This window comes from Apteryx mantelli, chromosome Z (genome assembly GCF_036417845.1).
Source record: "Apteryx mantelli isolate bAptMan1 chromosome Z, bAptMan1.hap1, whole genome shotgun sequence".
In the NCBI taxonomy this organism is placed as follows: Eukaryota; Metazoa; Chordata; class Aves; order Apterygiformes; family Apterygidae; genus Apteryx; species Apteryx mantelli.
The window spans coordinates 12520660-12536017 of record NC_090020.1 but is presented as its reverse complement, the minus strand read 5'-3'; positions in this window follow the sequence as shown (position 1 = coordinate 12536017).

Sequence of the window (15358 nt, the reverse complement as noted above, 5' to 3'; positions counted from 1 at the left end):
CCTTCTGTCTTGGGCATCCTTCCTGCCACAAAGGAAAGAAGGTGTGTAAGCAAGCTTCAGGCTCATTATTTGTTTTTAAATGTCTGCAGGGCCTGCAAAGCCCTGTCAGGAGTGGGGAGGAAGTGCCCAGGATATACAGTTCCTTAGGACTGTGCTTGGAACCAGAAAGCTAAACAAAAAACTGAAGTGCCCAGAAGGACAAGAGGGAGGAAAATAACAAATTGTTCTAATAGCGCACGCGTCCCTGAAACGCTCTGTGACAACTGGAATAGCAGCCAACGGATATCTGTTCATTAATGGGGAGACAGAATAATAAACTGGTCTGGACATGCCACAGACAAAGTGGCAGCGTGTTCCCTTACAGGCCTAATCAATGAATCCCAGAGCTCGTTCTTCCTATTTGCACCCCATCAGCAAGCACAGGCATCAACCTGAGGTGTGCCGGATACTCCTAGTCATGCTAGGTTGGAACTTGGAGGCACCATCTGAGACTGGGTCCGGCTTTCTAGGAAAGTACCAAACACATACTGAAAAACTTTTGCAACTTGCTTGAAGGTCTGTGTTGATTGGGCAGGGAAACAGCTCCCAGATACCCAGATTTTTACCAAAATGCACCTCAAGCAAGTTTGAATTGGATCTCAGGGCTTTTCTTCCTCAGCTCAGGAGTAAGTCCTTCAAAGACCACATCAGATATTGGGAAGAACTCGCCATTGCTGGGATTTGGCAAGGAGATGCGGGCTTTGGGAATGGTGCACTCTCCATTGAACATGCCTGTGGCTGCTCCTCATCTAGAGAGACCAATTGTCTGAGATGCTCAGCTTTGTAGTGCTGTGGACCTCAGTGTGTCTCCTGTAGGGTTTGGCAGCTGAGAGTCCCATGGGAGGAAACTGAGGCAGAGCTAAGTGCCTAGGCTGTTTTGAGGATGTCTGTGAGCCCAAAGTGGGAAAAACCATGACAAGATCTTTTCTCCACAACAGACGCTAGCTGACTCCAGTGCCCTGGGGTTTAGAGTGATGGGTCTCTTTCTGGACGAAGTTTTGAAATTGGGATTTCCCCCATGCCTTCCTTTCTCCCTCCAAGGGTCAAGTTGTATGATCTTTATAGCACCTCTTTAGACTTTTACAATCATGTTTCAGATCTGGGGGTCACAATTTCTTTACGAGCTCACCTCAGAAAAGCATTGACTCACAGACCAGGTCTGCTTCTGCTTGCAGACCTGAAGTGCCTGTGCCCAAGGCCTGCAGGGGATGCATCTGAGAAAAGGCATGAGACAAAATTGCACCAGATAGTTTTACAGTCTCAGTATTGGACAGATGTCTGAATAGAATGTACAAATGGGGATTGCTTGCTTTAATACTTAAACTGTGTTTTATCTCCAATGTAATAAGCTACCTATGGTCACTTCACTAATGGTGAGAACCTCAGATGAGATAGAGCTACAGGTTAAAAGATATTTGTCCTTCCCATTGGAATAAATCCTCCCACAGCAAGTGACCTTTCCTGAGGCAAAAACACATTAAGAAATGATTTCTGAACTTCTTCGCTTGCATTTAATTTCAGTAAATAATGAAGAAAATTTAAAATAGCTCAGGACTAGCAATATGTTTCATAATTTGCGTAATGCTCTTTTTCCTAACTGTACACTAGGGATGAATGGTTGAAGTTTATGTCCTATTGCATAATTAACCAATTCATGCTGTTCTTTCCTGATTTTTCACAAGAGTTTAGATACCTCAGTAGCACTATGGTGGTCTTCTATGTGGAGAATTTTGTTCCTTCTCTTGCACTCTGGTGTGTATGACACAGTCTTATGGAAATAACCCCAGCTTCCTTATCTTTAACTTTCTCTGTCTTGTCAGTAGCCCCCAAGAGGCTTTCTCCTTATCTTTTCTATCTAACGATGTGTGTGCTTGAGCTGCAAATTCTTTTTCCCTTTTTTAGTATTTCCCCCAACCTCACCTGATGTACCAGAAATGTCCTTGGGCTCCTTGCCAAGGGCATGGAAGACCAGTAATGAATCTTCCAGAGCCATGTGTATTTTTAACTCTCATGTCCAAGGACCCAGTTTGGAACACAAAGGAACTCTGATATTTCTCCTGCAGACAGTTCGCTTTGTAATGGCTTGTTGCCTGCTTTTGATATTGCCTGCTAATGCTGAATTCTTCTGAAGTGGTTAATGGATTTAGGTGACCAGTTTAGAAATAGATGGGCGTCAAGCATTCAGATCTTCTAAGAAACCTTGAAATTTCTTGGCCTCCAGTGAGGTCTCTGCCTTGACAAGCCTATTCAGGCAGCATGCTGGGGGAGCGCTGCCTGAGTTGGATCAGGCCCTAAAGCTGTTTTGTTTTCTTATACATCGAATCCTTTCTGTCATCCAAGAGAAACAACTGGAACCTTCCTCTGGCAGCGTTAGCTGAGCAGCTCTGTGAGCCTGCGTTTGACTTTTTGGGGGCTAAATTGTATTCCTGAGGGATGTGGAGCAAGGGGAAAATGTATAAAGCGACTGCCAAAAGCTGGTGGTAGGTCTTGAGTAGGTGGAGGGATAGAAAAAGTATTATCTTTGTCCCAGAGAGCTGTTCCAGCGGACTCCCCGGGGCTTTGCAGGGCTGAACATGTGAGGTGGAAGGACTGCTGTCCCAGCTGCCTGCCATGGCACCCTCTGGGTTTTCTCCTTCGGTGGGGAGAGGGGACATGTCATGCAAGACGTGGTGCCTGGCCTCTCCTTTCCTGCTTATTTCTCAGCAGACCTCACTGTGTCCTGGGTCTTCAGTCAGCCAAAGCCTTACTTATGAATGTGTCGTGTTTCCAGTCATCAGGCACCAAAATACTTCACTCTGCTGACTGTGTGCTGGGTCAGGGCCTTCCTGTGCAAGGGTCTAATGCACCTTGGAGCCCTGCTTGAAATCCGAGACAAGGTTTCACCGGGAAGGGACCAGCTAATCAAATTAGCTTCCAGCATTACACTCTCTTTTATATTTTCATACAGGAGGATAAATATGTGCACCAGACACAACCAAAATACACAAATCCAAGTAGAGAATGAGAAGGTGGTGAGGACATGCCACAGCTGTACTCAAGGAATTGTTTTCCTGTGGGGTGCTTTCACATCTCAGTGTGCACAGCAATGTTGTGTCAAAGACCCATCCGCAAAGCTGCCACCTCTCGGACCCCCAGCTTCACCACAAAAAGATGGAATCTGCAGGTTGTAGGCAAGCATCTGCTGTGGATGTCGAGTTGCATTTAGCAATCACTTGGCTGGGGTGGTTGCAAAGCAAGCCCAGTTCATGCAATTTCAGCTGTGTACTCTCTCAAGGGGATTGTGTCAGACAGGAAAGGTCTTTAACTTTTAAAAAGGTTATGGCTGGACTCTCATGGGACTTAGATTGCCCTACTCTGTCCTTGGGGAAGAAGTGAATTTTCCAGTGGGTTCATGTGGGTGTAGGGAGAGGGAAAGGATGGTGTAAGGTCCTGGAACAAAATATCAGACGTGGGTTTAAGCAAGTTTGAGGCTAGAGGGGAACAGGCCTGATTCTCATCTTGGATTGCTAGGCACTAGTTTTTTGGGAAAGATGTTAATGGATGATTTACCCAAGTGCAAGGACCCTGAGGTTTATGTTTGATTTCAGTGGGGTGAAAGAGACAGCCTTGTGCTCGAGTGAGAACAGGATGGACAGATAATCAACACAAGGAAAAGATACAGAAAAGGGATGGTGTTCATGAGACACAGAGCTGTATTAGGAGAGCTGAAAGGAGGGACTTGTCACATGAGACCTTATCAGTGGAGCATCACTTGCAGCATCTGCTTCAGCTCTACAGTTCGCTGATGTGTTTGGTAGGTGGATAGCAGAGTGAGAGTGACTAGGAGCATAAAAAAGAGAGTTGGTCAGAAAGAGAAATTAATAACTGGAATTTACAATTTTCACACTTTTTTTTTCTCAGCAGGATTTTGAACTTCACTAAGAAAGGTGGTATTTCCTTGAAAGCACAATCTCCTGGTTTGACCATGTATCCTAAATGTTTTGTAATGCCAGAAGCCTTTCCAACTTATGCAGTCAAAACATGAGAAGCTAGTGATCTGATTTTGCTTGAATTTAGGTCAGGTGGATGGGAGGCGTCCTTCAGACTATCAGGAGGTTGCAAGAACTATTTGGCATAGGACATGGCAATATTCTGCATGAATCCACTCTATTTTGGCAGAGTTACTCCGCAGAGGCTGTGGAGTTACTGGAGCTTCAGAGTCTTTTTTCTCTCTATGGCACTTCTCACAAAGATTGGTGTGTTAGCCTTGGCACTTTGAATGAATTCTGGATCAGATGTTACACGAGTGTTACAAGCAGGACAGATGACTGGCTGGACCAGGCCAAACCATAGTCCATCCGGCCCAAAACTTTGCCCTGACAACAGGTATTAAGGGGAGGCTGGCAGATACACCAGTCTGTAAGACTAACAACTGGTGCAGAGGAATAGCTGCCTCCAGTCATCACCTACGAGAGCCACCAGTTGTTACGCACTGCAGATGGTTTCCTGAGGCCGCTGCTTCCTGGGGTTTTGTCCACGAAAATTGTGCTTGCAGTTTGGGGATACAAGAATCCTTCTGCTCTAAACTGCTGGCTTGATACCTTTCCCCAGTGCTAAGGTGACCCAGCCTACAGCGGTTTGGAAACTTAGCTTTTGCAATGCATGCTTTGATCTCCAGATGACAGGTGCTGAGGTAATATATCTTTGCTGCAAGACTTGCTGCCTGTGCCAGTGCCCAACCATGGTAAAAAGTCTGGGGAAGGGGATTTCTCACTGAGCGTCAGGGAGCACAGCAGAAGGAGTAACTAAGCACAGAGACACATTCTGACATATTTCAGCTGGCCTGCCGGAGGAAACTAATACTGTCCCCTGCTCAAGTCAATCACTACTCCCAGTCCTGTGTTTTAACAAGACCAAAAATCTACTGAAAGGTTGTGCTGGGAGGAATGAGACACTTCCTTTGCAAACCGTGTCAGGATATACAGTGATTTTCCTCTTTGAGGAGGTACCAGGTTTTGCTTCTGCACATGTAAACCCCTCATTACAGCATAGGGGTCATCTGGCCAGTGGAGGGGCTGTCTATTAAAAGGTCTTTTTTCACTGTAAGGAAAACTAAGACTTCATTGCCTGCTATTGCAAAAGTACTAGTAGCAGGTTAGAGCTGATTACAGTATCTAGTCTGTTATTGCAGAGGGAAATACCTTTCCAGATGGAGCAAACCTCAAATTATGAAAAAGGGATATACTTTTCATGTATTCATATTTTTGGATTCAATTTCAAGATTTTTGGATTTGTGCTTCTATTACAAAGCTTTGGAAACTATTTTTTGGAGATGAAAGGGATTCATTTGGGGAAAAATGTAATTTTTGAAATGCCATGTTTTTACTCTTCAGAATAAAAAAGAAATTGGAAAAGGGAAAGGAAAAAGGAAAAAGGAACTTTTTCTTTGAATATGTTGCAAGGTAAGCTGAGGAGAGCAGCAGAGGGGTTGGCACCGCAGCATTTATTCAAACTGTGATTCACACATCTGTATGCATAGACCTGCCAGTGTGGGCGAGCGCAAAATCTATAGCCCCAACATGTCTTGCCTGCAGCAAGTCCCAGATATCTGGGAGCATATCTGATTGATCGTGTTTGCGATACTGAGTTTTTCTGCATAAGCACAAGTGCTCTCCCCTAGAGATCCCCAAATCACAGACCAAGAAATATAGAAGTGGATTACCACCAAGACCGATATTTTACTGCCAGTGTCAGCGAAGCTGGAGTGTTTGTAGTGTAGTCCTCTGGCTAGTACTGTTCCAGCAAAGGCAGAGGAGTTGTTTTATGTCTTACCCCACCAGCTGAACCAAGTTTATAGCTGCTTAGCACCTCTGAGACTGGCGCTTGCACGGGGTGCAGAGCAGCTGAATCTGTCTTCATGGATTTACACGGGATATTTGAATGGAAAGTTGTCATGTGCAGGGGAGATTCAGTGAAACAAAACATTACAGCTGAAATACCTGTCTGAGGCCAAACAAGACATCTCATTAAAACCAGGATCAATATTCAGATCTGATTTCAAGAGCTGGGTGGTGGTTTCCTCGTCTACATTTTTTAAATAAAGCTGAAAGGAGGCTCCGAAATGCAAAATTCCAAAAGCAGTGCTTTGTTTTGAAAAATGTCAAAACAAAGGGATTGGGGGGCATTATTACTCTTTAATCTCAAGCAACTTGACCAGTTCAGCACAAAACTGCAAAATATTCATAACAGTGATAACATAAGTTTCAAAGCCAAGAATTATCTGGGTTGAAGATATTTTGCTGAGCTCTACTTCTGCCTGGAAAGAGAAGCCTGCAGCTGTTTCATCGTGAATTATCCATGCAGCTTTGACTCCTTCCTTGACCATGTCTAATCAGCCCCAAATTTGCCTTATCCCATTAGCTTTGTTTGCTCTGTTGTCTGTCTCTGCTTTATCTTGGGAAGGAGTAAAGGTGACAGCCCAGCACCAAACAGGGCAGTGACTGTCTTCTTCGATTGCCTGCAAGGCACCTATGAGGGTGGTTCTGCCCTCTGATTAGGGCCCTGTAATGTCCCTAAAACACAAGAAAAGAATTTGTTTAGATCTCTGCTATGAAAGGAAAATTATTTCGTAGGAACCTGTTTTCCATGTACACAGGCAGAAGCTCCTTTGAGGCTAATTCCCACTTTTGAAAAGCTTTCTTCTCTTCAGGCAGTCATGGAAAAGAAACCCACAGGCCAAAAAAAAAAAGAAAAAACAAACAAAAAAGAGCCCTGCTTGGCTAAGATGGCAAACCACAACGTCCAGATATGCGTTATCGGAAGAGTCGTAAAGTGGCTTTTCACCAGTCTGCTGGCATAAGCAAACAAGTAACGATATAATCAGCAAATCTGATCAGGGATTAAGATGCAAAAGAAAACTGGGGCAGCTCGCGAACTGTTCCCTAATCCTAAAGGGGCTGAAAACTCTCAGGAATTATGGCAAGTCTTGTGGGAGCAGTCAGTTTATGTAAGAGTCCAGCTCCCGGAGTCCTGCGATTACGTACGACTCGCAGCTCGCCTTGCTGGAGGGTAGATGTTTAGCCTTCATGGCCACAGAGGAGAGACTGACAGCAAGAATGCTAAACCTCAAAAACCAAAAGGCAAATAATAAAAAAAAATACCCCAGTCTTTGTCTTTTAAAACGAAACGAAGCAAGCTTGGCAGTTTTTAAGCCAAGCTGCATCGTGCCCATTTTTCTGCTGTGTGTATTTTCTACAGCTTCATCTCAGGTCAGCCCTGTAGTACCTCAGCCACATCGTCTGTGGAAACCCACAGGGTGAGAAAAGAAAGCATTTGCGGCAGGATGTCTCGCCTTCTGCAGAGGGTGGAATGGGTAGTCTAGGTCCGTGCAGAGCCATGGACCACGCAGAGCTGTGCCGAGCTGTGGGGGGTTCATCCTCCCACCTCTGCCGTGAGGGAGGCAATATCACCCGCTTCCCGCAGAGCCCGGCCCTGCAGCCACGGCATCCCCCCACGCTTTCTGCGGTGGCCCTTACGCCCAGTGCAGGCAGCACTTCCATGGCCTGAATTCCCCAGGAGCGATTCAGACCCGGTCGAGGTGAGGACCGCCTGCATCGCCCTGCGCTGCGTCCTCCAGGACACCTGGGCACGTCCCACGCAGCCCAGGAGCAGCGAGTGCAGATGTCCCTGGAAAAAGCCCTCTCTGTTAGGCGTGGTCTGCGCACACAAAAGAGAGAGGAGCTGCCTTTTGCACAACAGCCTGCCTTACGGCCGCTGCATGCAAATGCGCTGCTTGGTGCTGCGCTGGTGGCGAGGACGAGCCGAGGGGCAAGGCTGAGCCTGGAGACAGCGGAGGCCCTTGGTGGTCCGTGGGAAATTTTGTCCTAAGCAGCTTCTGTCAGGCTTACGTCAAAACGGGCTACGGAAAGTCTCAGTGCTCGGAGGAAAATGCAGAACAGCAGAGGAGTGTTTAATAATTTCTTTTCCCTGGAGAGAAAAAGCCTTCCCTCACCCCCAAAATGGGTTTAGTTAAAATAGCTCCGTTCTCTTGAAGCTGTGGGACACGCTATGCTTGGCTTTTCTTTTCTCAGCCTGAGGGGGCTGCGCCGGTGCCCAGCATCGGGCCGGTGGGTGCAGCATCACCGTCTTGCCAGAGGCAACGCCGAACGCACGGTATGGTCACCCCTTTGCCAAAAACTCAGCCCATCCTGCGGTCCGGGGCGTGGGGAGGCGCCTGATGGCTGTTTGCTGCCAGCGACAGAGCAAACACGTCCGCCACGTTTTTCCCTCTCGACGGAGGGAATTTTCTCCATACCCACATCCCCGCTTTGGCCCTGTGAATCCAAAATGGTTTATGCACTGGAGGCTTCTCCTCACTGTTGGATGGGCTGATTTTCCTTTTGGAAAGACTTTGGAAAGGATTTTGATTCAGAAACCTTCTTTACGGTTATATTCCTACTTCCTTGAACCCTTTCTTCTCACTCTAATAGAAAATAATGTATAAGGATGTAAATGATCTTAAACATTATGACCCTGGAAAATTTGAGGAAAAAGTTTGTTTAACAACAAAAGGACCAATATCCTTTAAAAAAACCTGCTTTCCCAGAGTTCTCACGGCATCAGAACAATTAGAAATCAGATTCACATGTCCCTAATTATTTCACAAGAATTCCTGAAATTCCCGCAGGATAAGTAATTTGAAACAACCCACAGAGTTATTCTGCCTGTTTCCTAGGGCAAATTTGTGTCATAATTTGGTTAGTTACAGTGTTATCAGCCACCTCGAAAAGCAGGCTATGGTAATATGACTAACTGACTGTTGCCTAACTTCGTGCCTGGAGTTTGATCCTCAGAGCTTTCCAAGCCCCTCGGTAGCTCTTTGAATGGCCTCTTTATAACCCTAAACACAGGGACCTTTACTGAGGTAGCTGCCATAGTAAGTAAACGGGAAGATTTGTAAGAATAGCCATTTTTGTCTGGCACCGTTCCATCTACACCACTGCAAATCCCTGTATAAACACATGGGACAACTTTTTCACCACTAGACGTGAAAACAGAGATTGCCCGACAGACTTCGAGGACACACTGGGAGATGCGAACGTGGAGGAGGTGAAAGCAGCGACGGAGCCCCAAATCACGGGCGCCCATAGCTGATGTGGGGAAGAAATGCTTTACCTGCTTTTAGTTGTATAATCAGTACCCTTCTGGTTTTTCCCTCCTCGGGAAGACCACCGGGCAGGGAGGGACGGAGGTCTGGGCTCCGGGTCTGTGCCCGCTGGTGACCGTGCACGCAGCCTCGGGGCAGGTCATTTGAACTTTCCATGCCTCCGCTCCCTACCCCCGGTGTGAAGCTCTCACGGGTCACTCTAGGAGCCGCCGATGACCAGCGCTGCCGAAGCCCTGGGTGTCACCACCAGTAGTTTTGCCTGGAGCTGCACGAGAAGCTCGCTGGCGTCTCCTGCGGCCCCTGGGGAAGCACACAGCGGGAGCGAGGCAGGACAAGGGGGACGCTGGAGACGGAGTGTCCCAACGCAGTGGGGTGCAGGACACCACCAGGACCTGGCGCATGTCTCCTCTCCAACGCGCCGCGTGGCAACGCCGCCAGCGACAGCCGGGTGCTCTTAACATCAAAGTGCTGGACCGACCACTTTGGGGCTTTAGAAACAAAAGGCGAAAAAGGTTTGTGGCTGCCACGAGCAGACGGCACCATTTTACCCCCGAACTTACTTCCCTTATAGGCTGCCTCTTAACGAAGGGTCCCCAGGGAGAACATTGTTTTCCAGCTTGGAGAACCTGTTTATAGGATCCTAAGCCCTCCGTGACACAGGAATCGGGGCTGCCGTTTCTCGAGTTCCTCCCATAGTTCGCATGGCGACTGGGATCGCTTGAGAAGCGGCGGGATCTTGTTACCGCAGCCCCTGCCCTTCCTCTCCCCTTCCCTCCTCCTTGCTTGTATCTGCTGCTTGTTGCCGTGTCTGAGCGCTGGCAGGAATACCCATGGGACCGGCACCGCAGCTGTGCGTGTTCCTACAAAGTGTCGGCAGGCCCGTGACTAAAGCGAAGTAACGTGAATGAAGAAAGAAGCGGAGGGAAACAAATACTACTTGTTGGTTATTTATACGTGGCGAATAGAATAAACCAGGCAGGGAAATTTTACTGTGCCTATGCAAACTTGGCCTGCTTCCTGCTCATAGTTTGAAGACAGCTCACTGACTGAGTTCAAGCTTTGCTTGAAGTCTTTTAAATCTCCATGAGAGCTAAAAAGTTGGCTCCGGGTCTGTTTTAGCTCCTAGCTTCACTGAGCTAAGTCCTGACATCGCTGAGTTGAAGAGGAGCTGGAGAACAGCTAGGTACTCAGCAACTTGTCTTCTCGGCTCTGAAATTTAATCTTGGGGACATTTTCAAAAGCTTTTCTTTTTTTTTTTTTTATTTCCTCCCATTCTTTGGCATGTGCTTGCTGCCTGTCTGGTGCCGAGCGGAGGAACTGGGAGCCAACATCTGCATCCTAATCCTACATCGCGTCACAGCTGGCTGTGTGCAAGCCCCAGAAGAGCAGAAAAGGGAGGGAGGAGGGCGTGCATGCACGTGTGCATGCGTGTGTGCCTGTGTGTGCGCCTAACGAGGGATAAATCCCCGTGACTTCGGGCGTTTAACTGAAGCACCCGAGAGTCAGGAGTACAAAAATCACTTTCTGACACCTGGAGGTACTGCAGGAGGGTGCTTTGACCACGGAAAGGCTGGGCTCTGCTTTGGGAGCGCGACCGCAGCTCCACGAGCGCTTGCGTGGGATGCCCACATCAGGAACGAGGGTGTTGGACCGGGGGCCTGGGGGAGTTTTTCTTCACCCATCTGCGAAACCCCAGAAGAGCAACGCTAGCTCAGTCTAAACTTTAAATGAAAAGGAAAATTAAGGCAAATCCCCTTTGGGACGAGATGGAAATGTCAGCCCGAGGAGGAAACTGTTCTGAGCGAGTCGCAGGCGACCGAAGGAGGTAGGCGCTGGAAGCCAGCCTGGGCTGCGCCACACGCCATCTGTCAGCCTCGCGGAGCAAAATAAGGGAAAAGCAGAAAGTGCGCGATTTTCCTCTCCCTCGCTGGGAAGCCCAGGGGCCCGGGGATGCGGCTTCGCTTCCCCGAGATATTTCTCGAAATGGAAATGCCACGAGCATTTTCCCACACTGGCCGTGCCGCGCGTTTCTCCCTCGTCCCACTCGCTCTTCCCTTGGCAAGCGGGGCCCGGGCTGCCAAGCTGGGACCTGCGGGGGCTCCGTTCCCGCGCTTGGAAAGAGACGGCTTCAACGCACACCGGGAGAATAACGAGGGGCGGCGGGGGGCGACGGAGAGTCTCCGCCGGGCGCCCTGCCGGCAAGGCCGGGGGGGCTTGCTCCTGCCCCACGGAGCGCCCCGGGCGAACGCCCTCGCCTCTCCTTCTCCCCCCTGCCCTTGCACATTTTCGTAACCTTGCAAGAAGTTTCAGACAACGTCATCTTTAACCTACTGCAGGCAGTGCTGGGGGGGGGGGGGCCACGTGAGGGGCAGCGAGGGGGGCCGCACGTGGTCAGCACACCAGCCCCACGGCCAATGGGTGGGGAGTTGGCCTCCACTCCCCTGCCAGCCACCCCAAAAGGGCCACAGGAATGTCACTCCCCCGGCGTTGCATTTTGAAAGACACGTCTGGCGAGACAGCCAGCTGACTTTGGCAGGCAGTACCGGCAGCGTTATAATTAATTAAAGCACACTTGAGAAAATTGCAGCGCAAGCTTACTCCACAGCCAGATCTGCAGCTCGCTAGCAGAGCAGGGCACTTCACTGGAGCTCGCGCCCCTTTACTCGGGAGAGTGGGCAGCTTGCATTTGACACTGAAAATGAGCGCAGGATGAATGAAGTGAAATGAATCCTGGTGCTAATCAGCAAGAAGCAGACCTCGTCTGCAAGACGAGGCAACCTGGGAACAGAACAGAGAATCCTACCGCAGTAGCAGAAAGGGTAGGAAACCAAGACTGCTAACAGTCATTTTCCACAGGAGGTTTCATCCTCCCGTTGCGTGGGTGGCCCTGGTGACCCACGGCAGGCGAGTGTGCAGGAGGAGCAGGTGCCCCCGTTGCAAGCAGAGCTGCAGCTGCAGCACAGCTCGCGGCCTTTCGTTGCCTCCTGCCGAGCTCTTCCAGGTTAGGGTCAGGGTTAGGGTGTTGAGCGAAGTTGCACGGGACCGTGTCGTGAAATAGACACCGGGGCAGCCCCTGCTGACACCCTTCCCGCAGCTCCCCGCTGCACGCTCCTGCCCCATCTGACCGGCGCCTCCGCCCCGCGCTCGCTACACCGCTGTGATCCATCCAGCATGGGTGGAAAGGGAGGCAATACTGTGCCTGAAAAAAAACACCCACAGATCAGCTTTGGTGCAGCAGGCTCGCCACGGGCCACTGGTCCCTGTTTGTGCCTGGATGGCTTGAGGACATGTTGCTCCTCACTCAGAGCAGGTCGAGGATCCTCAGCCCAGGACTAGAGGGTCTCCACCGCACGTGGAGTCATTTCTGCAACCCAAGTGTCATTATGGGCAAGGGCTGGGAAGTGCCACTTTTTATCCCCAAACTAGGGTTTTGTTAGAAACGTCTCGTTTTTCACAAAAAGGGGATTTTTTTCAAAAATATTTCATTGGTATCTTTGAACAAAAAATACGAGAAAAGGGTTTTATTTTATTTGCTCACATAGAAATCACATGGAAGTTCTTTCTGAGTTTTTGGATGTAATTTCCCTTTTTTCTTCCAGTGGGAGAAAGACAAAATGTAAATATTTATAGACCATAAACAAAGACTTCTTATTTATTTGCAATTCCTAGGGGGAAAGACAGCAAGAGAACAGTTTTTTTGCTTGCTTCTGAGCAGAAGTCTTTTTGTGGAAGACCTCATCTTCAGCTGCTAAACCTTTTACTAGAAAAGGGTTAAAGCAACACAGAATCTTTCACAGTTACGGTTAGTTTCTCTCTTCTGGCCTTTACACCTTTGCCTGGTGTTTCAAGCTCTCTTTGGAACATTGCTGTGTAAACGAAATTTTGGTGTTGAGTCTTCTCTTGCTCGCAGTCATGCCCGTCCGGTGAATTTGCTCAGGGTTTCATGCAGCTGCACCACAAAAACCAACACGGCCGATGCGGCCTTGCAGGCTCTTGCTGGCATGTTTTGACATTAACCTTCTACATGGTCTGTGGGTGCAAGTAACAGCCTAGTTATGCAACTCCTGTCTCCATTCCTCCAGACTTTTTTTCCCTCCGGTTAGAAATAATGTATTTTAGTTCTCATTGTTGCCTTCCACCCACTTTGGCATCCCCCAGTACTACAAATCAGGCTCTCTTTTACAGATGGAGCTTTGCTTTCCCCTATAGGATTATTTATTTTGCAGAGGAGCCGAAACTCGAATCCGCTATTATCTGTGCTGAAGCACATTCAAGTTGAGGCCTCGAAGGTTCTCCTTGGTCTGATCATGATTATCTGCATGCGAAAGAACATTTTTAAATGTTGGAGAATGTGCTGTGTCAGAACAGTGCAACTGCAGATTGCTTAGTGTTTAGGCACATTTTCTTCCTTCGTGAAGTCCCATGCATTTCAGATTATTTTGCAGCTGGCTTTACAACAGACTTGGACAAGTTGTTCAAGATCCGGGAAACCAGAAATATTCCACAGGGCTTTTTTTCACCACATGAAAGTTTTCTATTCATGTTTTGTCTTTAATTTTCCTTCTTTTTTTTTTTAGGTGGAGACTTTGCACAACACTTTCAGCCTATGTCTTAAAATGAGGTGGGGGCATGACAAGGAACATAAAATTATGCAAGCAAGCATTTTCAGTTTAACAAATCAGATTTTACTCTGAGCAGGTTGCAAATCTACTGCCTGCTCTTGCTATTGATAGGTTACAAGGTTCTTTCTGGGAACAAACTCAAATTCTGATTCCTGCCTGTGGATCTCCAGGGGTTTGTAGGCGCCTGTAGTCCACCCAGGGCTGGACTGCCAGGTTTTGCTACTGCTGTTTTCCACCTGCTTGATCTGATCCCATTAGCAGTTAAAAGTGAATTAGTTGTCTTCCTACAGTTATTGTCTGAACCTAGATAGAGTTAGGCTGACTTCTGGGGGGAAATTACACTGTAGAGTTTCAGCTGAATGAGATCAAGAGAAAGTGCATTGTTTAGTCAATGTTAAAAAAAAGAAACACAGGAGAAAACTGTTGCCATTGTTTTGATCAGATGGTCTCCAACCCAGGTCAGAGCATGGCTCACTGGTTTATCAAGAGCAAGCTGCAACTAGCACAAACCGCATTTTTTGCCCTGCTCATTCCACTACCCTCCTGTAGTGGCTCATCTCTCCCCTTACCCCCAGCCTCTCGCCTCCTATCTACCCCACCTTCTCACTCAAATGCGATCTAGCACCCCTGCCCAGTTGTTTCAGTTGGAAAGTAAGTTTCAGCATGGTCAATCACACCCTCGTTAAACTCTTCCTCTGCCTTTTGGATGTAAATAGGAGTTAGCAGTGGAGGAACCTCATGCCGTGACCTGGGGAAGATGTATTCTCTCCTACTACTCTTTCTATGAAATCTAAAGTTGCAAGGGTGACTCTGTCCTGCTGTGCTAAAGCTACCTCATACTGAACATCCTCACTAGTATGAAACAGGTATATTTTAGTCTCCTAAGGTACACAGCCACGCCCAAAGTGAATCCCATTTGTCTCACCTTGCACAAACCACATGTGCCAAATTCCACTTCTTTGTGAAACTGGGGCTTTGCCAAAGCACTGCAGAATGAAATAAAAATTGGCCTTGTCATTAACTTAATACTTCTTCATTACAAGTCCTTACATAACCGATCTTTCACCCTGTGGCCAGCAATGGAAAGCTGCTTGCAAACCATATTGCTGAGAAAAGGGCAGTGAGAGTTGAACAGCTCAGAGATGCAACTTTGCATTTCTCCAGAGTACCAATGTAATCCCTAGGGTCTTTATTTACACATCAGATTTGTATTCCCTTAAGCAGAGGCAAAACAAGGTTTTGGCAAAGGTTTTTCAAGTGAACAGCAAAAGGCCCACTGCAGGTGCTGGACTATGAGTGCAATCAACAGTTGGCTCTTGGTGCAAAAACGTGGACAAGAAGGAAGATCTTGTTGCATGCATGGAGGAACTAGGACAAGGAAGAGATGCAGAGCACAGGCGAGCATCTTGGCTGATTCCTGCAGGGCAGCGAAACGGCAGGGCAGAGTGGGTCCTTCAGGGGACAGGTGCCACAGGACAGGGAGAGAGCGGGGTTAGATGTGGGCAGATGTGGGTACCGCTGTGCGGTGCCTGAGCTCCTGGATCTCGGCCAT